Source organism: Danio rerio, chromosome 24 (genome assembly GCF_049306965.1).
Source record: "Danio rerio strain Tuebingen ecotype United States chromosome 24, GRCz12tu, whole genome shotgun sequence".
Lineage (NCBI taxonomy): Eukaryota > Metazoa > Chordata > Actinopteri > Cypriniformes > Danionidae > Danio > Danio rerio.
In genome coordinates, this window is record NC_133199.1 from 1,678,725 (window position 1) to 1,705,603 (window position 26,879).

Genomic DNA, 26,879 nt, shown 5'->3' on the forward strand with positions numbered 1-26,879 from the left:
ACCCTAAAATATCTGAAATATCTCCTTGCAAAGATCCCGTTTTAAACCTTAATGCCAAGTCTTTGTCGATCCAATATTTTGGACACAACTTTGAAAACCACTCACTGAGGCCACATGCACACTATCATGTCTAAATAAAAGATCTTCGATCTCAAATGCACTTTTTATTTCTTTTATACTTAAGGATCCTAACAAACACTCTAAAGAGACTCGATTGCTCAGGTGAAAAACCAATCTTGACAACCCAAGCCCTCACACTGATTGGCTAGCTGGAAAGCTGTCACCTGTCCAATCAAGTTCCAAGAGCGGCTTGACAGAATCATATATTTCTATTAGGCCATGCAGTTCAAACACATCTCTGAACATCTGCATCTCCACGCTAAAAGCCACTGTAGGGCTGTGTAATTTACGCTCAGTATTAAATGGCATGCACCAGCAGTTCTCCGGAGACTCTCCTTCACGCCTTACGCAGACAGCAGATTCACTTTCATATGCTCCGTATGAGTGACGGAGCTTCAGAATATGCTCGGAATATCAACATATAATCCCGTGGCTTTGAACATGTCACATTCCCTCAGATGCTGTGCAATATTCTCCTGGCAATATCACGGAATATTACATGCATTCGGTACAAGACATGCCGCATTTATTGCTTTAAGCTGCAATGCATTATGAATCAGTGCAACACAAATCAATACCAGGGGATCAGGTGTGTTTTTGCTGGCAGTAAATAAGAATAATATTTAGTTTGATGTCATGGGATGGTGTTGAATCAGAGTGAAACTGTCAAGATGTTGCATGCCTAGTGATTTCTGTATAGTTGAGTGCACACAAACACATGTAAAATCATGCGAGATTCAAACCCTTTTCCATTTCATTTCCCAGCTTCGCTGTGTGTTCATATGTATTGAGGTAAAGAGCTAAATATTTCTTGCGGGCGGGTTTATTTGGGTGAGGGATTGACACCGTGAAATTGCATGCAGCAGTGAGAATGAGCGCTCACTTAAGGATGCCAGAAACAGAGATGTGGGCAAGGGTGAGGCCGGGGACCGAGAGCCAGGGGCCACTGAGGTGTGACTGGGTCCTGCTACGCCATCAGGAGCAGAGCCAGAAAATACTAACAATATTCCACAATGCCACTGAGTCTAGTAAGTTTATTAAGACCAAAATAGGCCTGAAAAAATACTGGGAAATGAAGTTATTTAAAAACATATCAACATTGCAACTCTACATGAGTTTATCTGATTTTAACACACAAAAAAAGTAAATATTTAATATTTATTCAAGTGGTATATAATGGTTTAAGGAAATGTTCACAGTATTTCCAATAATGTTTTTTTTCTTCTGGAGAAAGCCTTATTTGTTTTATTTCAACTAGAATAAAAAAGGCTTTACATTTTTTTAAATAAATTTAAGATCAATATTATTAGCCACATAATGCAATTTTTTCTTTTGCAAATGGTTAACCATTGTTTTACAATGGCTTGCTTAAATAACCCAGTTGAGCCTTTAAATTGCACTTTAAGCTGAATACTAGTTTCTTGAAAAATATCTTGTAAAACAATTTTTCTTTTATATTTTCCCCAATTTATATATATATATATATATATATATATATATATATATATATATATATATATATATATATATATATATATATATATATATATATATATATATATATATATATATATATATATATATATATATATATATATTAGGGGTGTCAAAATTAATCGTTTCTTCGGACGCGGACAATTCGGTATCGGTTCAGTAATAATCATTACCGGTTTTTACTGACGTCATTTACCTCATATGCGCTCTGTTGCGAGGGAGGCGATCGCGAGTATTTACAACGCTTTAACTACTTAAAACTCATAAACTGTGCACAATTTCACTGTGTGTGTTTGCTGGATCAGTCTTTCACTGACATATACAACAATAGCCCCTATTTCACTGAGATCGAGAGAATAAAAGGAGCCTATTCCATTTCTCTCTTTCTCTCTCTCTCGCTCGGTCTCTCTCTCTTTCTCACACACACACACACACCCCCAGTGGCCCATTTGACCTGCTGGGGTGGCTTTTCTTCTCCTCTCGGCTGTTTTACAGCATTACGTTTGGATACAGAAACGAGCGCGTGTCTGCAGAGTTTTCTCCACCGTTTCTATCATGCATCAGCTGTGAGATCGCCGCTGCCGCCTGCCGCTTATCAGTGTCACTTATCTGAAGAGCGCAGCGCGCAAGAGCCAATAGCTACCGTTTTTGTTGAGGGTGTGACCAATCAAAGAGGTGTAAGAGAACTAGACAAGGATCAGAAATTGAGCTGGATGTTTATATTTGTTTATATTATTTGCTTAATGCTCGTTTTGTTTAAAGTTACAGTTTGTATATCTGACTGTTTGAATTAAACGACAAAATTGTATTACAAATAATATATCTAAATATAAATATATTCATACATTTTAATACAAGAACTGCTGCTGTGAAGAAAATATAAAACTGTGTATGGAAAGCATCGTCAATGCACCGTGATGCACCGAAATATCGAATTGAACCGAATCGATGGCATGATAATCGGAACCGAACCGAACCGTGAGACTAGTGTAGGTTCACAGCTCTAATATATATATAATAAATCTAATAAATAATCAAATAAAATACCCATAAATACCACAGATACTTTGATATCCAGTGAAACAATTTTCAGTATTTTCTAGGTGGTAGGAATAAAAAAAATATGTTAACTGTTAACTGTTGTTAGCAAATAAATGTGCTGCATAAATTTATATATCATTTTTGAGAATTACTGTTATGCAAAATATGTATCCATATATTTTCAAGTGGAATCCAAAAGGTGCATATTCCAATTAAAAAAAACTAATTAATGCACAAACAAATGTGAATTCATATTTTATTTAATGTAATGTAATGTCATGTTTTCTAAAGGTGAAGTTAGGAATGAACACCAAATGGGTTTATTTTTTGTTAGCTAATGCAAATAAAGTAACATTGGCAGATAACCCAAATATTGCAAGCAAGCAAATAAGAAAAAAAAAATGTGGAAGAATAAAACCAATTTTAAACCTTCAGTGCACCATCTGTCACCTTCACCATATCCATGGGCAGCCAAGATGAGAAATGGCTCACTTTTATTCTTTTCTGGCTCCAGAGCACCAGTGCTTTCCTATTCATTTTTCAGTCTTTTCCCTCATTTTTGCCACCTTTGTGCCGTTTCATTTGGGGGTCGACCCCTTTCTCTGAAGTGCTCTAGAATCTCCTAATGAATTGGCACCCGGTTTAACATGAAATCCTATGAATGTGAAGCCAGAGGCCATTAAAGCACTAATGTGAGTCCAGCGCCACAGGCCCCCATCATTTCTCTTCTCCATCTTTGTTTTGAAGAGAGCAGTTCGGTTTCTCTCTTAAAGCCTGCAGAAACTCAGAGGACACTAAAACTCTTTATCACAGTCTTATTTAATTATTAGTCCTCAGATGAGGTAGCAGATGGGTGCAATTTCCTAATTGGATTTATGTAACTGTCTAATCAAAATTGAATCGCTCAGTGATACGCTGCATGCACGACCTTCACGTCAACTTCGTTATATCTGCAGCGCTAACTGATGAGCTATTAACTCAAAAGCTAATACTTTTCCCCCTACGTGCCCTTAAGAAACAGTCAGAACTAGCAGGCGATGATATGTTATCACAATTTCATCATTATTTCATGCAACACTTTTAAAAGTATGCATGCTGCTCTTGGTGAACCAAGCGAGAATTAGTTTTTACTGCCAACAAGCTTTCAAGCCATTGAAAACAGTGATTGTCAAATAGGTTACTATGAAACGTGATTATATCTCCTATCAGGATGTTCGGGCTTGTACGGGTTTTCTTTCCATTTAGGGGAACAAATATAGAGCTAAAACTATACATACTTTATATTTAAGCTGCATAACTATAAATTCAAATAACTGTACTTATCTGAATATGATTCAAAGCTCATTAATTTTTGCAGTCATCCCCTTTTCTGAATAAAAGTGTAACTCAGCATTATATTATGTATGCTACAACAAAATTTTCAAAGTTAAAGAAAATCTAAAATAAGATTTGTAATTAAATCAACCAATTAGTTTGTGTTTTTTATTTTAAATTACTTAATTAAAATCAACAATATTAACATGTACAATTATTATTGTTTTTTTAATAAAAAGAAATTGTTTCCCAGCACTGGGTTGCAGCTGGAAGGGCATCCGCTGTGTAAAACATACGCTGAATAAGTTGGCGGTTCATTCCGATGGCGACCCCTTATTAATAAAGGAACTAAGCCGATAAGAAAATGAATGAATGAATTAAATGAAAATCATATTTGGTGGCATAAGTGGCATTTGAGGATCCAAATATTGTTGCTTTCACTAAAGTGAAACCATTCAATCAGTACGACCACATCAGTACGAAATTGCTGCTGAATAATAGTGTCAGGATTATATTATGCATGCTACAACAATTTTTTATACACAAATAAAAACAATTCTGAAAACAAGATTTGCAACTAAATCAACCAACTATTTTAGGTTTTATTAATTTTTAATTAAATTAGCAATACAAATATTGTAGATTTCAATTATGTACAATCAATCTATCAATTAAATGTAATTAATATGACATTTATAGGAGGCAGTTAAAGGAACAGTTCAACCAAAACTTAAAGTTCTGTCTTAATTTACTCATTTTCCACTTGTTCAGAGGTGTTTAATTGCCTGTTTCCACTGAGTGGTATGGTATGGAGAATGAAGACAAAGCGAGAGCCATTTTTAAGTACACAGATTAGACATTACACGGTAATAATATATACATTAAATTAAGGAGCCATGGTCAACCCGAGGTCAAACAAACCTTGTTGTCGTTTTGATGAACAGAGACAAAGCCAAGAAGAGCAGAATCTACCCGGTGGCCTGTAGTTGTTAACAAGGCCGTCTAAAGCGCTCGAAGCGCGTCTATTTTTGAAATAACAAACTTCTTAAGCTGATGATGATAATAAAGTGTGCGTGATTATAGTGCTTCTGGCTTCCGATCCTTTTAGAAAGGGTCAAACGCGAGAGTGAAACACAAAAAAACAAAGGAGAAGCCAGAAAAAACAGAGCAAATGATTTTTTCAGCAACCTAAACCATGAACAAAATGCCATGTTTAACTATTATCATCACCTATTTGACTCATGAACTCTGAATGATGGAATTACTCTCTGACAGAGGTTACATGTGCTGCTGAAGATTAAAGACACAGATGAGAGGTTTGCACTGACTGTGGGCTATATTGCGTGTTGTATTTGAACACAAATCAGGACTAAATGTATGCTGTGTGTAGTTTTACTGTATTTGGTAACATATCGGAGACTTTAAGGGTCTGTATGTGCTCATATATGCTGCAGTTTTTTATTTATTTTATATAAACACAGACGTTACAGAAGGCTATTTCGCACTATCATTAACGACCCGTACAGCTTTACTTTGACATTTCCTCCAGCAAGAATGACGTCGACTGAAACTCAGGTACTAAAACCATTAGTATCCTTTTGGCAGTGGAAACACAAGCCTGATAAAAGTGACCCATGCAGTACTGTACCACTCAGTGGAAATGGGCCAATGAATTTCTTTCTTCTGTAGAAGATCTTTTAAAGAAAGTCGAAATCCTGCAACCATTGACTTCCACAGTATTTGCTTTTCCTACTATGGAAGCCAATGGTTACAGGTGTTCAGCTTTCTTCAAAATAACTCCTTTTGTGTCAGAATAAGGAATCTCAAACCGCTTCTGAACAAGTGAAAAGTGAGTAAACAGTGCAAAGATTTTTGGGTGAACTATCCCTTAAAGGATGAAAGTAGCAGTTCCTTCATAAAATACAAATGATATACATGCTTTTATGAAATTAAAGTCATGTTTTTAAGTGTCAGTTGAGAATACAAATATTGTTGATTACATTCAAGTGAAATCAATCAATCAGAGCCACCACATGGATTATTGATTTATTATCTAATATGATCAAAGTATTATTTTATAAGTGGCAATACAATCCAAGTACTGCATATTTCATTAAGATGCCATTAAATAAGCAAATGCCATTAAAAAAAAAAAACATCTCACTGTCAGAGCGCTGAAGAACACTCACATTACTGATTATTAGACTCTAAATTTGTGATTTCATGCACCCGGTGTAGGCTAAATTATAAAAGAATTACAACAATTACAATCCGTTAGCACTCTCCTGTCTCCTGAGGCAATCATCTGCCATTTTCATGCCAAAGAAAAAAATATATATAAATAAACCAGTAAACATGCGTGTTGTCCAAAGCAGCAACCTGAAATCATAGATGCATTTCAGATGTGAGTAACAGGCAGTTGAGATACATTTCCTTCCATCACAACCTGTCATTATTTTCTTTCACAGTGCACAAGATGATGGTGTAGCATCACCGCAGCTGATGAAGTCCCTGAGAGCGTTATGATTTATATCATGCAATTATATCGTGTTCAGGCATACCTCCCTTGCTAAAGAAATCTAATTGTTTGTGTACAGACATTACGCAACTGATATTACTGATAATACAAATGTTTCTGAGTGTGTTTATTTACACACTGGAATTAGCAAAGGGCTACACAATATATATGTTAATGCTGATGCCCCAAGAGGAGGGGTGGGTAAACTTGGCCCTAAAGGGCCGGTGTCCTGCACAGTTTTGCGTATGGACTTCTAGTGACCTTGAAGACACTGATTAGCATGTTCAGGTATGTTTAATTAGTGTTGGAGCTAAACTATGCAGGACATCAGCCCTCCAGGACCGAGTTTGCCCACCCCTAGATTGTGCATGTAAAATTTCCGTTCAACACACCCCACAAATAATGTTTCTGAAACTAAACCTTTAGGCTTTGATCCTAATTGTGCCAATTGGGTGACTGTCGCTTTAAATTTAAATGAGATCTTTTCAAAAGAGGGTGGAGCAACAAATGCCAATCAGTCAGCAGAGTGGCAGATTCAAAAACAAGACTAATGTCTTATGCTAATAATGGTCACTAATGGGCGGGGCTTCCCCCCTCTGATGACACATACAAAGGGAGAATGTCTACAGAAGTGTTTCTGCAGATGGTTTTTATAGTCTGATCATAAAATAATAAAATTAATACATTTACCACTAGAAGCTGGTTATATCACACACTGATGACACACACAACCTTATAAAAGTGATTTTTGCATAATAGGTCCCCTTTAAAGACTAAAGGATTGCATTTTGAGGATTGCAATTAGCTAAATATTATATTTTACCTGTTTATTTTTAAGCTCATTACATTAATAAAGTATTTAAAAACATAGCTAATAAAAAAAATCGCATTTTTCAAGAGAAATGTGATATCCTAACAAACATTGTCATCACAATACTAATAACAATTTCCTATATTGTATATTTTTCGAGTATCATGCAGCCATCTGATCTTGGACTTGCCTGTTTGCTTTTAGTGTTTATGCATGTTGCTCTTTTTGTGGCATTAAAATATTTGTAGCAGTCTGTTTATCCAATCTTTTATAATGACTCATTAGTACTTTGAGATATAAAATGTCAGGCAAGTCTGTCACATGACATGGTGCACTTGTATGATTTTGTTCATTGCATAGATTCAGTAGGAAAAGGATGCTGGTGCCACATTTGTATGTTTTTATTTTCTTTAGTTAGAAAAGAACAGATATGATGTTTTCTTTATATTAGCATCAGATACGATTCAGTTAGGATAAGTAAATGTGTTTTGTTTTATTTATTATTTCTTTGTCACAGTTCTTACCTTTATCCTGGCCCAATTTTAGGTGTTTTGGTTAGCAAGCTTTTAATCTGTTATATTGTAGCAGATTTTGTAAATTTAATTGGCTTTTTTTATATTTGCAATCATTTATTTACTGGTGACTCAAGGGAATAAATAAGTTCGCCTGTATTTACTGTCTATGGTCCTCTTTTATCTTTTCCAGTGAGGTGGTTGCCAATATTACAAACAGATATTTTAATGTCATCCTTTCATTAACCCCTAGATAGTATTATAAAAGAGAAGGATGTAACAGTCCCATGTAGCTGTGGCTCACACTACATGTCTACCATAGGAGTTTATTACCTGTTTGTTTATACTGCAAGAGCCTTGAACAGTCTTATTGATTGCGCACCATGGAAAAGAGAAACAGGTGAACTCCATTTGTCACCCAGCTTTAGCCAGTAACATGCATCTATTTATTGATTGTGGAAGAACAATCAAATGGGAAGAGTATTGCATTGAACAGTCATCCGGGCCGGAAATGCTTGCTCTCTATGATGGCTTGACAGTTTAATCGACTGATTATTCCAGAGGAGTTGTTTTTAAGGCGTTGCGGTCAATCCTCACAGCGCAGTCAGTCGAAGCATTATGGGTCAAGATGTGGGAAAAGGATTAAATTACACGCTGGCGACATTGTGGCCCTCGTAACAGCTGTCATAATTCATCTCATATCCATTATAACCAATCGGATTGCTAACTTGTGAGATTTATGGATAGATTTATAGAGCCAGTGAGCGTTATTGATTACTGGCAAACGTATCAAATGTAGCATAAAAGCTGAAAATGAATATTTATCTGGACTATTGGGAAGTGGAAAGTAGTTCAAGTCAATACTAAAATGAGAAAAACTAAATCTCACAAAAAAAGTGCTGACTTGAGTCACTACATGCATTGGAGACCATGCTATTGCTATTGACTGAAAGGTATTGCAACAGCGCTACTTTCTGATGTGTTATGTGAGCCTGTAATCAATAATTGTACAAAATATGATGCTACAGTTTCTAAGCCAACAAGATTATCTCATTGGGAACGACACACACATGTTTGTTTTTCAATTTTAGTGAGAACATTACATAAACGTCCATTGTTTTTATATAAGGTTATTAATATGGTCTATTGCAGTGGTCACCTAAATTGTTCCTGAAGGGCCGATGACCTGCAGATTTTAGCTCCAACCCTAATCAAACACACCTGAACAAGCGAATCAAGGTCTTACTAGGTATACTTAAAAAATCCAGGCAGGTGTGTTAAGGCTAGTTGGAGCTAAACCCTGCAGGGACACCGACCCTCCAGGACCGAGATTGGTGACCACTTGTCTATAGCTTAACACTAACCCTACCCCTAAACCAGGGGTCCTGGTGGTCCACTGTCCTGCAGATTTTAGCTCCACCTTGCCTGCAAGGATGTTTCAAGAAAATCTAGTAAGAGCTTGATTGGCTGGCCCAGGTGTGTCTGATTGGGGTTGTAACTGAACACCGGCCCGACAGGACCAAGATTGAGAACCACTGCCCTGAACCAACCCTCACAAATGCATACAAATCATAAGATACAAAAAAATAAAAAATAAAAAACACATTGTGCTAATTTAATAGTATTTTTAATTAGCGAGGACCACTGAAATGTCAACATGTGGATTGTTTTCATATATTTTAGTATATAAGTAGGACAAATAAGCCCTTACAAGTAAACCCGCACACACACATACACACTCTGCAGTCACTCTAGTTGGAAACCGGACTCTGGTTGCCTCTATTCTTTAGTAGAAAAAAACAGATTAACTCATGTTTATTTAATGTGAACAGCTTACCATATTAAAACACTGTAACACACTGTTCCCTGCATTGCTATTCAATATTCATGTCACTGAAATGTCTAAGCAAGTCAACTCAGCAGCTTAGATTCACAGTTGTTGTGTTGGTCTTATGTTTGATTCATGTGCATTTTTGTTTTAAAGGAGTATGCTTGTACAGCACTTTAGCAGACATGTGTTGCTGCTTAAAAGCACTATATAAATAAACTTTACCACTTGATGGTGTTAACTTAGGATGCAAGTTTTAGGTCTTGTAAGTGTAAACATTCAAGCAAATTCTGAAAGTAAATTCAGTGCTGAACTCTTTTTCATAATTAAATAATACTTATTTGATTCATATATAATGCTAAAATACTATTATTACATACAATTATTTTCATAAACACAGTTGTTTATGTCATATGTGGATACAATCAGTAGAGGAAACAATCCATGCATCATTATAATTAGTCTATTTGATTTTAAAGTGAGAGCAGCAGAATGCAGCTGCCTTTGTCCATATAAAAACACAAAGAGAACAGAAAGAGCAATAACTGACCCGCCCGAAGAAGCCTGCAATCTTCATTCATTTATTAATTTTCTTTTGACTTGTCCATCCAGTCCTTTTATTCATCAGAGGCCACCACAGCAGAATGAACGACCAACTATCCAGTACTAGAAAACACCCATTCACACTCACTCATACACTATGGCCAATTAAGCTCATTCAATTCACCTCAGCGCATGTCTTTGGACTGTGGGGGAAATCGGAGCACTCGGCGGAAACCCATGCCAACACAGGGAGAACATGCCAACTCCACACAGAAACACCAACTGACCCAACCAGGACTTGAACCAGCAATCTTCTTGTTGCTGACCCCTGAGCCGCCGTGCCGACATCTTACAATCTTCTACTGTGCCATAAGTTGTAATTTGCTCGTTTGCTATGACTATTGAATATCCACTTGCCTTCATACAAGTGGATATAACATCTATAATATTGCAAATGCTACCATTTTTCCATCTATAGTAACAAAATTTTAAATGGAAAGAGAGAAATTTTACTGACATTAATATTGTATATGAACAAAAATTATATTAGCAAACACTGTAATTACACTACAACATAAAGCTTTTTGTGGCTGAACTGAACAGCCAATCAGAGTTCTCATTTTCACAGACATTTTGACCATCAGCAATATTTTGTAATAGCATATTAAATACTGGTAAAATTTTACAACAAGGTCTTATTTGTTAGAAAAGGTGAATGCACTGACTAACATGATTAATCGTATCCATTAACTGCCATTAATGTTCCCTAAAATGCATCATGCATGTAGTTCACAGTGCATTAACTAATATGAACATTTAGAACAGATTTTAAAAATCAATTAGAAGGCTGGGATGTTTGTATTAACAGAGATTCATACATTTAAAAGAAAACCACTAAAACTGTTTATTGTATGTAAAAATTATAGGTCCACTTTGTATTAAGTGGTCTTAATTACTATACAATTGTCAAATTATATCAAATCAAAAAAATTTTAATAGAAAACTAAGTACAAAATTACCTAAAATTTATGAAACCACAAAGAAAAAAATGCATTTTCCACACAGAAATTACATATATCATATAGAAATGACATTGCTTAATATTAAAAATACGCTGCATTTCTGCAGTCAGGAATATGAATGGGACCGTGCAAGAACTAAAATATAAAAATAAAAAAAAAACATTCCAATTCCTAACTCATTGCAATTCCAATCCCATGGTGCACTGCAAAAAGAGCAGCATGTGTCAGTCACCCGTCTCTCCATCAGCAGCCAATCAGCCTCCGGCACTGGAGATGGAGGACGGGTGCACTGAGGTCACTGTCTTCATGTTTTCATTCCCACAATCTCTAGTTCTGGGACTCCCCGTTTCTCATTGGCCATTATATAGAGCTCCTACATTCTTCAGGTCAGGCTACAGGTCCCTTATAAACCTCAGCGCATTCATCTGCACACAGTGTGATGTTATTGTTGCGGAGCTCTGTTCTCCCTTAGGGAAACTCGCACCATTCACTTTACTCAACGTGCAATGTATTGTACCACACTGTGGCCCTGAAGAATCAAGAGAGAGGTCAACCTCCTGGTCACAAACTTTCACACACAAATAAAATATATTGTATATGCTACACATTTGTGATGTGCAACTGCAGATGTGCACATTGCAATATTAATGCAGAAGCGATATATTGTGCAGCCCTTGTACACGCTTCTGAATATCACTTTAGGTATGAATACTTCTGAAGGAGATGAATCTTTCCAGTCCCAAAAGCATTTCAGTCCATCAGGCTAAATGTAAACAAAACAAGATGGCGGTGAGGCTCATCAAAAAGGCTATTTCATTTAGGATCCACTGACACACAACCACTTCCGCTAAACATTGCATGTTCATTTATACGCCCATTTGTTTTCTAGGCATGCAGAAACCCCACCATGTTGGAAATAGTGATAGATGCTGCATTTCATTGAAACTAGGGTTAATTTTGTACTTAAAAACCAGAGGGATAATGCACAAAAGCAATATAAGGGATTAAGCTAGGACTTTCAGATATACTGGCTGAGTTTAGCTCTACAGAGGTTTATTCTTTGCAGTCTAATCAACGCTACTAGAAATGAAGGTGTTTTACAGTCACCCCATGTTCTTGGCCATTTACACATTACAAGAAACAGAATTTAAAATATGTTCGATATTATTAATCAACAGATTAAATTAAATCTACTAAAAAACCTAAATGAAAGAGATAAGAGTATATGCACCTAATAAATAAATACAGAGTTTCTGCATGTTTCACCAAGTCAAGTTAAGGAGTTTTAAACCATTATGATTTATGTTAATTAAATGGCATAGTTGGGTCAATGAAAAACATATTAACTCATCGAAACAATTTTAATTGAATTATTTCTTAGCCACATATTTTAATTGTGCCAAAACAAGCAAAATCTAGTTAAAATAAAAACTGTACTAAACTAAATTTATGCACAACAGTCTGTCTAAAACACATGGAGAACTTTTAAACAAATGTTTTTGCAAGGAAGATAATTACAACATATTGGTAAATAGAGTTAAACATTAAATTTTTGTTTTATTGAGATGGATTATAGGCGATTAGTCGGCTAGATTGCATAACTTTACATAGATATATAAAAATTAATTAAAAAAATTAAAGTTTAAAATGATTTAAAACATTAAGACCTCTCAGACACCCTGCAAATAGATGGAATAATCTTAACAGATCAAATAGACAATATTGTGTAAAATGCATAACATAAAAATGTTTGCAATTCATTTTCATCATTCTGAATAGCATGAATGTCCACTGTTCACATTTAAAGCAAAGTTTACCACTGTTTACTAATGTTCATATGTTTCGCCACTCTATTAAGTCTGCAAGAAATAATGGGAAATTATCAGATTAGAGGGTTTTTTTCCCACGTTACCTGATTGGCTCACATCAGATTGATATTTGCATAGTCGATTATGTGATCGATCCCACGGTCAGTTAAAAAAATGCAGTTTAGTATTTTATAATGTTTAGTATAATGTTGTATATCAGTATAATGTTTGTAACCTAACTTCTTTTTTCCCTATCTTTTTTTTAAAGACATTTGTATTTAAAATTATTTTATTTTATTTTGAGGGGATGGAAAATAAGAAAACTAACATGTAATTTTTCTTATTTTGTATAATATACTACTGGATATGGTCTTGTTTAAATACTAATTAAAAGTGCAGTATAGAGCATTTACCTACACTAGGCTTGACGTCGTGACATATTCTCATTCTAGACCAGCAAACACAAACAGACAAAATAAACTAGGTCAAGCCACACCTTTTCTCTTATATTAGCTTTCTTAATTCTACTTTTGTCCAATACCCCTCTGGAAGATTAATTTGCAAGAGGTAAGGTCAATGATTGCACTTGACCACTGTTTTTACAATGCCATTTCAATCTAAAGATGTTGCAAAAGACAAGAAATAGAAACACAGTGGCCAAAAACATCAAGCAAAAGAAATTACATTTTAATACACCCTTGTTGAACACTAGTTAGAAGCTATCCAAAAGAAATGCGGAGCTAATATGCACCAGTAAACTGTTTAAAAAAACTGAGAATAATCAATTTAAATAGCACTTAAACTTATATTTCCAAAGCAGTTTATCCCAAACAAAGCTTTCTCCTGTAACCTACGTGTTCAGCCCCAGTGAACGAGACCTCCTAAAACCAAGACTATGCCAAATCTTTGCAAAAAAACTCAAGAGGATTAATTTAACACCAGGCTGAGATACCAGACAGCAACAAGAGAGAAAATGTCTCTGTGGTTAGATTAATTGCTCAGTCATTCCAGGAAGACACAGATTATAGGATTTCCCAACATGAAGATTTGCTTCAGAGGAGCTTTGGTTGATCTTTTTATTCCTTCACTCTGCGCCTTCACGTCTACTCACACGCATAAATACCCCAACTTCTAAACTGGCAAGCTTTATTTCCAAAGACAGGTAGGACTGGAAGAGATATTTGAAAAATGAATGTCAAATGGAATCACTTAAGTGTTATATCTGACATTAATAAACAGCAACAAAAAGAGAAATGGAGTGGATATGCATTGTGTCAAAAACTGCACCGGATAAGCATTTAATTAAAGAAAACGCAACAAGGCCTACTTTGCATTTACCTGAATAAATAAGCGCGTACATGTCTTGAAATGTGTCAGCTTTCTAACGGAATTTAATATTACTCCATGTGCGGTGTCTACGAACTTTAATTAAAGTGAAGAATCTAATTAACAGCTGCACGAAATGAGAATAATTTGGAGCGCCATCGTTTTTACTCCTTGATAAGATGCGAGAAATAAGAATTCCCTGAATGCGAGTGGGAGATTATTATGAGAACAAAATACGCTGCAGATTTCTGCATCCATTCTTTTGTTGTTTAGCGCAGTTCAAAGAAAGCATTTCCATTTCAAAAGGGTTTCAAATGTGCGTTACACCACATCCAAACAACAGCACAAAGGGGAAAAGCAATATTCTATTCAACACATTAAAGACAGCCATAAGTTGAAAAGAGGGAAATAGGCTACGTGATAAAAGACCAGGGGGAGAAAATAAAAGTGCATATATTAAATTAAAAACTGAAATGTAAATCTTGGAAAAACTTATGTCAGCTCAAATTAAATTCTCTGCACACGTGTGGCCAATAACAAATCTCTGTTTTGTGGTCAAGAACACTTGAGCTGGATATTAGAAGAGTAGAGCCAAATACCTCAGAGGTTTTGAGGACAAAAACGTCTATTATTTTAAAATCCAAACTTGTTTTATTTAGGTTTTTTTTTCACATTTGGTCTAATGGCCATTGATCTAGTCATACGTGAGAGCTGAAGCTATTGCACAGCCATATGTTTCCAGAAAGCAGCTGCACTTATGCTAAACAGAAAAATCATCTTTATTGGGTCAGAATGATATCATGGCTTTTGAGGACACCAGTAATTACACATCCTGAAGAACAAAGATGTAGGGGTTTATGGGAAACCCCAAAGGGGAATTTCACTGAGAGCCAAGAGCCAGCGCCAAACAAGCTGTCTGCCTGACAAAACAGGTCAAAAAAAAAAAAAAAAAAAAAAAAGGCCCTCATCTGGCTCAGTTGAAGCCAGATATAAATTCACTGTAGGCCATTTGGAAACTGGATCACATCTGCATTTGAGACCCTAACTAGATTTGTTTTTTTATCCAGAAACTTAATACAATTGTATACATTGACATTATAAATTTTGTGCAAAAACACGCATCACATAAATGGAAAGTAAGGTAATTCAATAACATTGATGAAAGTCGAGAAATCTATTGAACAGTGTAGTGCTCACAGCTGTTCAGTGTGAAATAAAATGGGGTTTAAAACAAGAGAGATTTCCAGTCACTTGAGTTACTAATACAGGTGAATATTCTGATTATTTATTAATGTATATTACTCATTATGGCAGTCGTGATTAAATAAGATGTAATAATAAGATGATATGAACATAAGATGGTATAAGATGAAATAAAGACCAGGGATAAACCAGGTAAAATATGAAGTACAGCAAACTTCAGAATTGAACACATAGCATTTACTGTATCATTTTAATGACTTAAACCACAAGTTTATATTAGTTTTGAGCCCGAAGGCTTAGTAAATGTCTAGAGCAAGTAAAAAATGCATAAATAAAAAAACATTTATTTAGAAATGAAGAATGAAAAACAAAGAAATTATTCATTTAATAATAAAAAAAAACAGTTTTGGTTTTGTATAAACCAAATTTCCTTTGGTGGAAAACAACAACAACAGTCATATCATGAATATAAAAAGTAACAAAAACATACAGCATTACTTTGCCTATTGTTGTTTTTTGTTTAGTTTTTTAATTAGGGATGTGCAAGTTGATTAAACGGTATAGCTATTATTGTTAATAATTAATAATATTATTAATTATTAAATTTTTTTTTTTTTGGATCGGTGCACTTTCTTCGAGGATGACTACATAGAATCTATTAATGAAGATGAACTAAAATTCTGCCACATAGGAGGTGCAAAGTATTAAGTCTAAGCATGCAAGTTGTTTTTCCCCTACATGTATTAGGGTTTTTGCACTGTCGTATACAAAACTTCTATTTAAAGAACTGTCAAATTAGATAAGGTCATTGTAGTTATAAGGTAATTGGAACTGCATTCGTTTTATACATTTTTTTCCCTTTAGCAAAGCGAGTGGCTTACGACATAATATCAGCTCACACAATGTTAAAACATCAATGATTGTAGATGATAAGTATTGCATTCCCCTCGTGTACAGACGAACACCCAACCATTTAAAATCGAACTACTTTTGATACCTATGATGTCTGCAATATTTCCAGAAAGACAACAATCCAATCAATTCTCAATGAGCAAAATAAAGTCCTGCCCTACATTTTAACCCCTCAAAACTTCTCTTTCATGCAGCCTGCTGCTATACAGTATTTCCAACAAAGCATGCAGCAGTTTTTTTTTTTACAGCTGAACAACTCCAAAGCCACCCGTACAGTGGGCACAGAACAACAGTGTGGACCACTTAGGTCCATCTGGCCCCCTTTTCGCCTCAAGTGCTGGTTTACATGGACTCCCTGAGACCCACAGATGTCTGGGGTGGACAGATATATAACTAGGCCAGGACTGAGGCTAAATGCAGAGGTTAAAATCACTGACATTTTGCTAAATTTCACAGTGCATTTGGACAGGAACCAGCTCCAGTCCTTATCAGTGTGATGCAGCCCACATGTGTGGAGTCTTTCTCTCTGTGGACCAACTGGCAATCTTCACACCCTCCTTTATAAGGTTCATTGAGTGCGACCCCTTCTTCTGGCCCTCGCTACTGCACATCCTCAGAGAAACACACATGTAAGTTGCCCTCACCAATATGTTGAGCAAAGTCTTTTGAAAGAAATGTTGGGAGGGAACAAATTAAAGGACAAGACTTTGGTTATTGCCGGATATTTGGTTTTTATTTATCCTGTTAACTCTTCTCCTAAAATGTATTACCACATGTGGACAAACTGAGAGCTCTGACATTGTAGTGAGTGGACTGTTAAAAAAATACTAAAATTAACAAAAGTTTAAAAGAGAACGCAAGTCTGTCCATCAGGTCAATCATTGTCTTTGTTGCTTGTTTATTCAACAAGTTTGTTGGGAAAATGTGCCTTGGTGTATATTTTAGAGAACTGAAAAATATGTGCTTGTGGATACATATGGCTGCATTTAGTGTGTAAATAGCAGGGCTAGACTTAGTGACCTTAGACGGAGTGGAACGGGGTTCAAGTCCAGCAAAGGACAGCTCCAGAAATCAGATAAAACAAAACTTATAAAAGCAGCATCATTTTTCTGTAGAAGCACGCAACCGCAAAGACTTTTAACTTCTAGTTTGCTTTTAAAAAAAAGGTTGTATGTGGGTCAGTCCATATCAAGCTGATATATTATGCAAGACTACAATCCAACAGTCTTATGGACATGCGCTAGAAGAACATCGAGATGTTGGGAAATCTAAGAACCGCTCACCAAGTAAATGATTTGGACATTAAACTCTTTTTAAATGCTAAAGAGATTAATTAGGGGCATTCATAAGGCAGATATGAATCATTCAGATCGTTTAATTTCAAGATCATTTGTGAGGCATAAACGATGTCTGTAAGAGAGGCGTATGCACGGTTTCATTTTTTTGTGCATACATTTATTCTTCTGAATCACCCATATATGCACATTTGAGGAATAATCTTCAATACAATTCAGCATTATAAATGAGGCCTCCGATGTAAACAGGGCCTCGGAGGCTGTCTACACTAATCTGGAATAATTTTGAAAATGGATTTTTGTCTAAAAACGTTCAAAGCCTACGCTATCGTTTTCAATTCTTTCCATTATCCACACTAAAGTTACTGAAAACACAAGAACTGACCGACACATTTCAGTTACGTCAAACAAACACAAGACACCCGAACACTAAATGCTTTTTAATTTCCTCCATACATAAAACATCTATCTGAACGGCAGCAATGTTTTTTAGGTTGTCATCCTAACAAAAGCATGTTAAAAATGCTGAGGGAAGCGATGTGCCCACGCTTTCCACGCATTTTTAAACGCAATATATGACTGACTTAAAAATTACCTTGTTCTGCCATATATCAGCCGTCCTGTATCCAAAGTAACCCATTCCCACATCACAGATATTGACTTTTTTGGCACCAAACCCTCCTGTGCTGAACTCATCATCCCTGTATACGCAGGCTATTCTGTGTCCTGTTCTCGCGCTCTGTTTAGGCCTGCTGGGTTATGATTAGTTTAAATACCATACTTCAGGAAAATTGTGCTGTAAGGCGATTTAGAAATCAAGCATGTTCAAATCTTGATTTCTGTATGATTTCGATTAAATGCACAGCCCTTGTACAAACTGACATTCATCTTTAATAAAGCTGTCAAAACCCAGGTCATCCAAAACATCATGTCGTCCACTACGTTAGCTGAATTGGTCACATGACTAAAATGCATCATCATTTTCGAAAGCCTCCGTTTTTACAGTCCATACTGCAACACAAAAACTGCATTTTCAAATGCATGCATGGTCTGAGAAACACATGAGGTTATCTTCACCTAAATGTTGAACAGTCTTCTGCACTGTAGGAAATGCTGGGTTCCACACAACATTTTTACAAATTTAAGTGGACTACACATAATTAAGCTGCCACCACCCTCTTAAGAATTGTATTATTTTAACTCATTTTAAACAAGTAAACAAGGAGCAAAAGTTAAATTTTTTTAGAGCAGAAATGTTGTGCACAGGGAGGCAACAGGTTAAAGGACGTGACTTTGCACAGATTTGCGAGTGACTCTTTCCACATGATAGCAAGTGCTTCCGTTCTTTACGTCCTCAAATCGAGGCCTCGAACAGGTTCAAACCATTACAGGTGACTCTCGTTAGGACCTTCAACCTCAGAAGCAAGGAATCATTTAGGAAGGATGCATGGGCAGAAAAAGCAAAGGGAAAGAAGAAAGCAAGCGAGCAACATGTGGGTCATTAGCGTGTAGTCGTAGCGCACCGGTGCATCTGCTTTTCATATCAACGCAATTGCACCACGACCAAAAGCAGCCTCCGAGGAGACCTCAGGTTAAGACCACAGAATATACATGTGAAATCAAATCCTCATATTGACAGCCCCAGTCTGCTATTGATTACAGAGACCACAGAGGTTTATGGGATGTTATGGGACCGGTGTGGAAAGGCGATTTAGACTCACCACATAAACACTACAGTGTGAATAACGACGGAGCATCTCGGCGTTCCAGACACGTTTAAGGGCCCCGCGGGGTCACCAACCTCTGACTGCATGCTCCGTTAAAAAGCAGGAATCAAGAGGGGTATTACAGCATGTGCAGAGAATCCTGTAGAATGACAAGTGAAACTGCACACAGCCATGGCAACATGCAGAATTGTGCTGCTCTATTGTTTTGGAGCTTGTGCTGCACAGCAGGATGTAATTTCATTCCAAAGCATTATGTAGAATGTAAGTGTTGACGAGTATCCGATGAAGCCACATTGCTACATTTACATGCACACAAATGATTCATTTGTAATCGGGTTTATAGTTCAATCGCATTCAAAAACTTAAATTGATTGAGCTCCATTCGAATTAAATTTCATTCAGATTGGAAGAGGTGCTTTATTCCTTTTCCAATTCAACAAAAAAAGACCATGTAAGTAAGCTTGCACGATTACGCTTTTCTAAACCGAAATCGCAGTTTGAAAGGGTGCCATTTTTAAATGACAAAAGCTCTGATTGTCAATGCAACACCAACTACAGAAACAAGCTTCTAGTTTTTTGACAGTTCTGATAGTTTGTAACCACATGAACAATGAAAAAAAATAAAACAATCTAACTGTGAAGGTGTTCTTCTTGACCTTTTTAAATTATTCGTGTTCTTTGTACTTTAAGGGTGCCTTCACACCTAGGTGTTTGTTTCGGAACCTGCTGCTTTCCCCAGTAAGCGCAGCTCATTTGGCATATCTGCATCCTGCAATTGTGCTCAGTTCTGCACCAAATCAATTGGTCTGAGATCACCTGAATGAGGCTTTCACTCCACTTTGTTCAAACTGTTATAACTACACAATTTTCACATGCCATGAACTGTATCTGCTGGTGAACTATAATCATTACTCGTCATTGCAGATACTGTGATGTGACTATTGCGAATACACGCATTGCAGATGCTGAAATAATATATAGATTGTTATAGTGTCTGAACATTATTGCCTGGACTGCATTATAGTACAGCATCCCATCATGTGTTGAAGGTAGTTCACTAAAGTGAGCATCCGAAAGCACAGAGTGACAGTGATCAGACAGAAGACGGGTTCACTCAGAGGAGAGAGTTTATTCCCGATACACGAGCACTCTGAGCTTCAGGAGCGGGCCGGCTGTGACTGGGTATGTGTTGTGCCAATCTGCACCTGAACCCCATTTAGAGTAACCCTGCTGGGCCGGGACAGGTTATGCTCTTCCTTCCTGTGATTCTCTCAAGTTTGCCTATCTCACTTCCCTGCTGCTTTCCTTTAAGTTTTCTTTGACACGACCCATGTCTATCTTTAAGCACACACATACCAGAGTTCTTACATTTTTTTCCCAATGTAAGAAGCCAAGAAGTCAAATTTACGCACTCTTCAAGCATTTTCTAGGTGCACTTTACACACACTTTACAAGTGTGGCAAATTACATATTTGCATACTTCTAGAAATGCACGATTAATGATTTCACTATTAATCACGCTTTAATTTGTCACGGTTAATTAAAAGGGTTTTTAACACCGCGTTTCTGCACAGAACAAAACTGCTGCAACTGAATAAAGTTATTCCGGCTGTGCGCTAGTTTGAAGTTCCAAGCCTGTACACAGAAGCTAATATGCACACATACATGATTACTGCGTCTTTTGCATGAGCAAGTTCATTATTTCTTTTCTTGCGCACATGTTGGGAATAATTTGAACGACTCACTCACACTTCGAATTTCAGCTTCATACCTTGTATGGAATATATACATTTATATACATTTATATACATTTAAAATATACATTTCTACTCCAAAAAGAATACAAAAAATAATTAAAACACCAAAGAACTTTGTAACATAGTCATTCAAAAGTGCCTTTCTGACAGAATTTCAGCAGTCTTTGACTACATTTGTTCTCTTCAAAAGGAAAATACTTATTTACCTATTAAATATTTATTCTTATTTTTTATTTATTTATTTATTGTTCTGTCATTTATTTTCATTTAAATGCCAAAAACATTTTTTTCACTTATTTTAAGTCCAAAGAGAAATTGACTTTTTATTATTATTTTGAATAAATTTTTATTATTATTATTATTAACAATATTAATATTTTAGTATTATTATTTTGTGCTGTATTATTTGGTTACTAAACAGCCATAAATAACACTTTAAAATATAAAGAGTTTTCATGTGATTTTTCTAAACTAGTAGTGTTTTGAAATTAATGAAGTGTTTTCTCTAGGATTTTTTTCCAGCTGTGGTGGCAGGACTTTTTTTTTTTACACGGATCTACCAACTACCTGTGGTGTTATTTCAATGACAAATGTTGTGAGCGCAGCATTACAAGTCAAGATCGCATTTATGTAATGGCCTACAAGCATGTGAATCTCTTTGCTTGCGCGCTGATTTCCTCTGCTTGTGCACAAAATTTCTTGCATGCCCTCAAATATATGCTTCTCAAGCGCAGATCTTCTTGTGCGCTCTTAAATAAACACTGCTGAAGTGCGATTAAGTGCGATTATGTAACGAGTATGTCTCCAACATTTATTAGATTTGCTAGGAATACTTATGAATGTCTCTAATAGACCTACAGAGCGGTATTAATGCGTCCTGAAGTAAAGTGAAACGGCTATGTGTCATGTTTGCTAGCATCACGCACATGTCAGTCAGTCAGCACATAACCTTAAAGGATTAAACAAATAACGCACAGAACTACTACGGTTACAGAAAAGTTTGCGCTGTTATAATTCACTTACCTTTTAATATATTTTGGTGCGATTATCACCCGTTAGAAAAACAAAAAACAAAAGACGACTGAATGTTTTGAATGAGAAGCTGTAATGCAGCTGCAGAGGGATCAATATTGGCCTGGTGCCCCGCCATGATGTAAAAAAATGCATAATAATCGTGATAATCGTGAAATCATGGTTATTCCTCGGACTATAATCATACCAAAATCTATAATCGTTGCGTCCCTACATACGTCATGACATTATATATCAGACACTAGTGATTATTTTATTCTATAGTAGTGTTCTAAAGGATAATATTGATGGTGTATTATCTCCAAGTCAAACACTGAATTACTGCAACGTATGCTCTAGAGTGTAATTAACTATTTTATTCCATCTTAAATGTATATAAAAGGGTGCAGTTAAAAAAAAAAGATGGCAGGCAGATTAGATAAATATGAAGACATCATAATTGCACTTCCAACAACTTTCAAGCATTTAATCTAAAATTATAACCTTGAAACTAGTACATTTTGAAAGATTTCCAGCACATATACAAACCCTGTCCGTTTAAGCTTTTATTTTGCCAATTTTGTCAAATTTCAAGCATTTAAGTGCATTTTTAAAATTATCAAACACTTTACAAGTATGTCAAATTACAAATTTACATACTTCATGACTTTCTTCATACTTCAGAAACTAATCATTATTTTATTCTATAGTATAGCATTCTAAGGGAAAACATTTACTTGCATTTTAAATATGGATTTTTTTTACCTTCAATGCAGATTAAAAAAACGCAGATAAAAAAGTAACTTTTCAAAACCTTGAAAGTGCATTGAAATTAAAGCATTTTCAAGGTTTTCCAGCACTTGTACGAACCCTCGCACGCACGCACGCACGCACGCACGCACACACACACACACACACACACACACACACCTCTGCAGACTCAAACAGATGGATCTTTTCAATGGGCCTCCCTTCATCCAACTGTACAACTCCTGGCAATTCTTTTGAGAAACGGGGCAAGCGCCAACATTCCCAAAGCTGCTCTCACCCTGACCTGAACTTCATAAATTTCAGCATTGTCTTTATCACCATCAAAGTCATTACACTTCCCATTAGAACACTTGCCAGCCATGTCACAACCAACATTAAAATGATATATGGGATCAGAAATAGATTAAACTGAGGGAGGAAAGCGGATGCATATTTCTTCACATTTCTTTTTCTGTTCCACTCCTAAAATGTGCTGGCCATACCAGGAGAACAAAGGTTAACATTTTCTCCTGCTCAGCATCTGCAGCTTTTCCTCTTATCAGCTTTGACACTAAAACTCAAAGTTTGCCGAACAATGAACAACTGGTAACACTTTACAGGGAAGTTTAAAACATGAAATAGCAATGCAAAACACTTTCAAAGCATTCACCTTAATCTTAATCTCAAAATTCATGTCAAAAACACATGTTTCAGTGGTAAAATGTAACAGATATGAGCTAGCATATTATATTATATTTTAACTAATATTATTTTAATTTTAAAAAACAATAATAAATACAAATAGATTGCCCGTTCTTAGTAGTTAAAGGCTGAACTTTTTATTTTTTGATAAAATGTTACCAAATCACTCTTATTTAATCACTCAATTTCTTTTCCATTCTAAATGACAAACTCAAATCTCACCCATTACAGTTAAATACAGAGACAAATTAGGTTTATATTCACACATTCGGACATATATAATTTCAGAAAAGCATTCTTTGCAAATAGTGAAATCTAGGGCGGGACAATATATCATTTGATCATTGATATCGCAATGTGTATATTTGCAATAGTCACATCGCAGGATTAGATAATTTATTTAAGATTATATGATAAAGATATTATTAAATGTAATATTTTTAAATTATTTATGCAATGGTGACCATGTCATTTTACATTTGAATGGTTAATTTCTGTACTTGAATACTGTTAGACTCTCCATTAACCATAGTTAATTTATTTATTTTTGCTTGTAATTTCTTATAATTTATGCAGATGCACTGCATAGAACAAGACTTGATCATCCCAGTCTGCTCAAACTTTTTCTTATGAAAGACCAAGAATTAAATATCATTGAGCCAAAGGTAAATATACCAATCTAAACTACATTAAAGTTGCTATGTGTAATTTATTAAAACATTACTTTAAATTGTATTAACTAAAGCAGTATAACATTTCAAACGATAACATATTGGAATAAAAACATAAAATTTATATGACAGAGCAGTTCAATGCGGAATCCACTAGTCAAGCAGAATCTGTTTTGATTTGTTCACCATAGTCTTTGCATTGTCATCTATATGTTTTATTAATTAAAATTAAAACATCTAATCTCATTTAGCTTTTTTTTTTATTAACAATAAAACAAACATAAATTTGAAATAACAATTTCTGAACTATCCCCATCATTCTCCTCCTTTTCTCAGATGGGAGCTTGGGCAGAATCTAAGTTTACCATGGGCCAACTTTGTTTGGGCCTCTCTGATCTGAATGAATGAAATCTTTCCAAATAGAGCTATTTAAATCATCTGTTGAAATTATTTTCATATGGCAATATATATCTAAAACCAAACTTATCTCAATGTTAAATATTGGAACTGTTAAGCTCACTATCATGATACCCATCAGCTTGTTCAGATATATTTTATTTTATAAACATTTAAATATTATTAAAACAAGACTGCTCAATTTAACTTGCTCTTTTAACCGTTCTCATATTGTTTACCACTCTATTTTGAATATTAGGTCTAAAATCACATGCAAGTTTGACTTTAAAACAACATAAGCACTATATTTATTTGTCTGTGAACAATGTTGTACTTTGATAGTCCCACCTGCATTCTCCACGATGGCATCCTGCCTCCGGCGCCTAGACTGCAGCTCTGCACAAGATGTTCGACCAGAGGAGAAATGGTTGTGCCCAACTGAGCCTGGTTTCTCTCGAGGTTTCGCCAATTGGTGAAGTTTTTTCCTCGCCGCTGTCGCCACTGGCTTGCATAGTTCGGGACCTGTAGAGCTGCGCATCGATGGATTACTCTTCAGTGTTTGAATTCTCAGCAGTGAATATTAAACCGCACTGAACTGAACTAAACTGAACTTCAACACTGTTTCAACTTACAATAACCTTCTATGTAAAGCTGCTTTGACACAATCTTTATTATAAAAGCTCTTTTTGTGAAATTATATTATTATGGAGAATTTGTGATTAAACTGCACCTCAATTAATTATTCAGGCCAGTCATGATACTCATCAGCTTGTTCAGATTCATGTTTTATTAAATATTATGAAAACAGATAGGCTTCAACAAGACTGCTCAATGAACATGACTATGTTTTCAATTTAAATGTAAAGTTGTAACTTACATGGAGGTAGTTGTTTTATTTTTGCACATTTGTTTATTTTGACAGTCTCTTTAGACCATTTTAGGAGATGTAAACAAAAACAATGGTCCCAATGTATTGCTGTAGGCATCCGTGAATCCAAAAAGAGCCACATATGGGTTAATAAACTTTATGACAGCTGTTTTAACATTAAGTTATGATTAAATTGCTTGTTACAGTTATGAAATAGTTCGAGAACAAGCAGGAAATGTTCATGGGCTAATGACATTACCACATTGAAATAGTCTATATTATTTACCACGCTATTTTGAATATTGGGTCTGAAATTATGTAAATATAACTTAAAAACAACATTAGCATTACTTAATTGTGTAAACATTGTTTAACTTTTAAGAAATTACATTAAGGAGAAAGTCTGAATGTGCGAATATAAAACCAACTTTAACGTAATTCAATGGGTTGTATTTAAGTTAGTACGTTATTTCTTCAGCTATCATTAGCATTAACGTTACTGTTCTTAGCACACTACATTGAGTTTAAGTGAGTTGTATACCTACTTATAATCATGACTTATAAACATTTATCTTACCTGTGAACGGACACGAGGCAACGTCAAGAAATCGAAGCTGTCAAGTCGTCCATCTTGAGTTTGTTGTAACGTTCAACGGTGTTTCCACTCGTTTTTTTTTTCCTGTCTTCATGGATTTGTCTGCTTCTTCGTCAAACAGTTGCAAATTTTCTCGTTATCTCCGCTTCCTAAAGCGTGAAATTAGGCTTGTTTTGTCGTCTATTTTCCCTCGTGGCACTGTAAACAATATTAGCATCGCGCTATTAGCATATTTAATGAGCACGAGGATTCTCTCCGGTGTGCAGTGAAAGATCGCGTGTGACGTCATTTCAACAAGGCGGGCGAAGTATGTTGATTGAGGGCGAGTTATGAATAATTAAAACATGTTTATATTAAAATATTATACACCAAACCGGCAGCAAAGGGCGAAATGCAGGTTGAATTTGTTGCGAGAAATTGCTACGGTGCGCTGTGAGTCTTTGCACGATGACGTTATTACGTTACCATGACGCCAAACTCTTAACTGACTGGCCGAAATATGTCACATTTGTTTATCACATCTAGACATTTATCACATGTAAACATTATCATATAAACATTTATCATATGTTTGATCATATTTCATTTTTGGCCTACTATATATCATATGTAAATGTTTTAAATTGTTAAAAATCAATGCATATTTTAATAAATA

General features: G+C 35.5%; 1 protein-coding gene across 8 annotated transcripts in view; it reads right to left on the minus strand.

Annotated features, from left to right (window-relative positions):
* Nucleotides 1-26,653, minus strand: part of nrp1a (neuropilin 1a) — a 453,654-nt gene extending 427,001 nt beyond the window's left edge. For all 8 annotated transcript variants that reach the window (XM_073940109.1, XM_073940107.1, XM_073940105.1 and 5 more), the window contains exons 1-2: nt 26,207-26,653; nt 25,110-25,291 (exon numbers count right to left, since the gene is read on the minus strand). The gene's annotated coding sequence lies outside the window, so the exon portion shown is untranslated. The remainder of the gene's footprint in view (nt 1-25,109; nt 25,292-26,206) is intronic.
* Nucleotides 26,654-26,879: the final 226 nt, after the last annotated feature.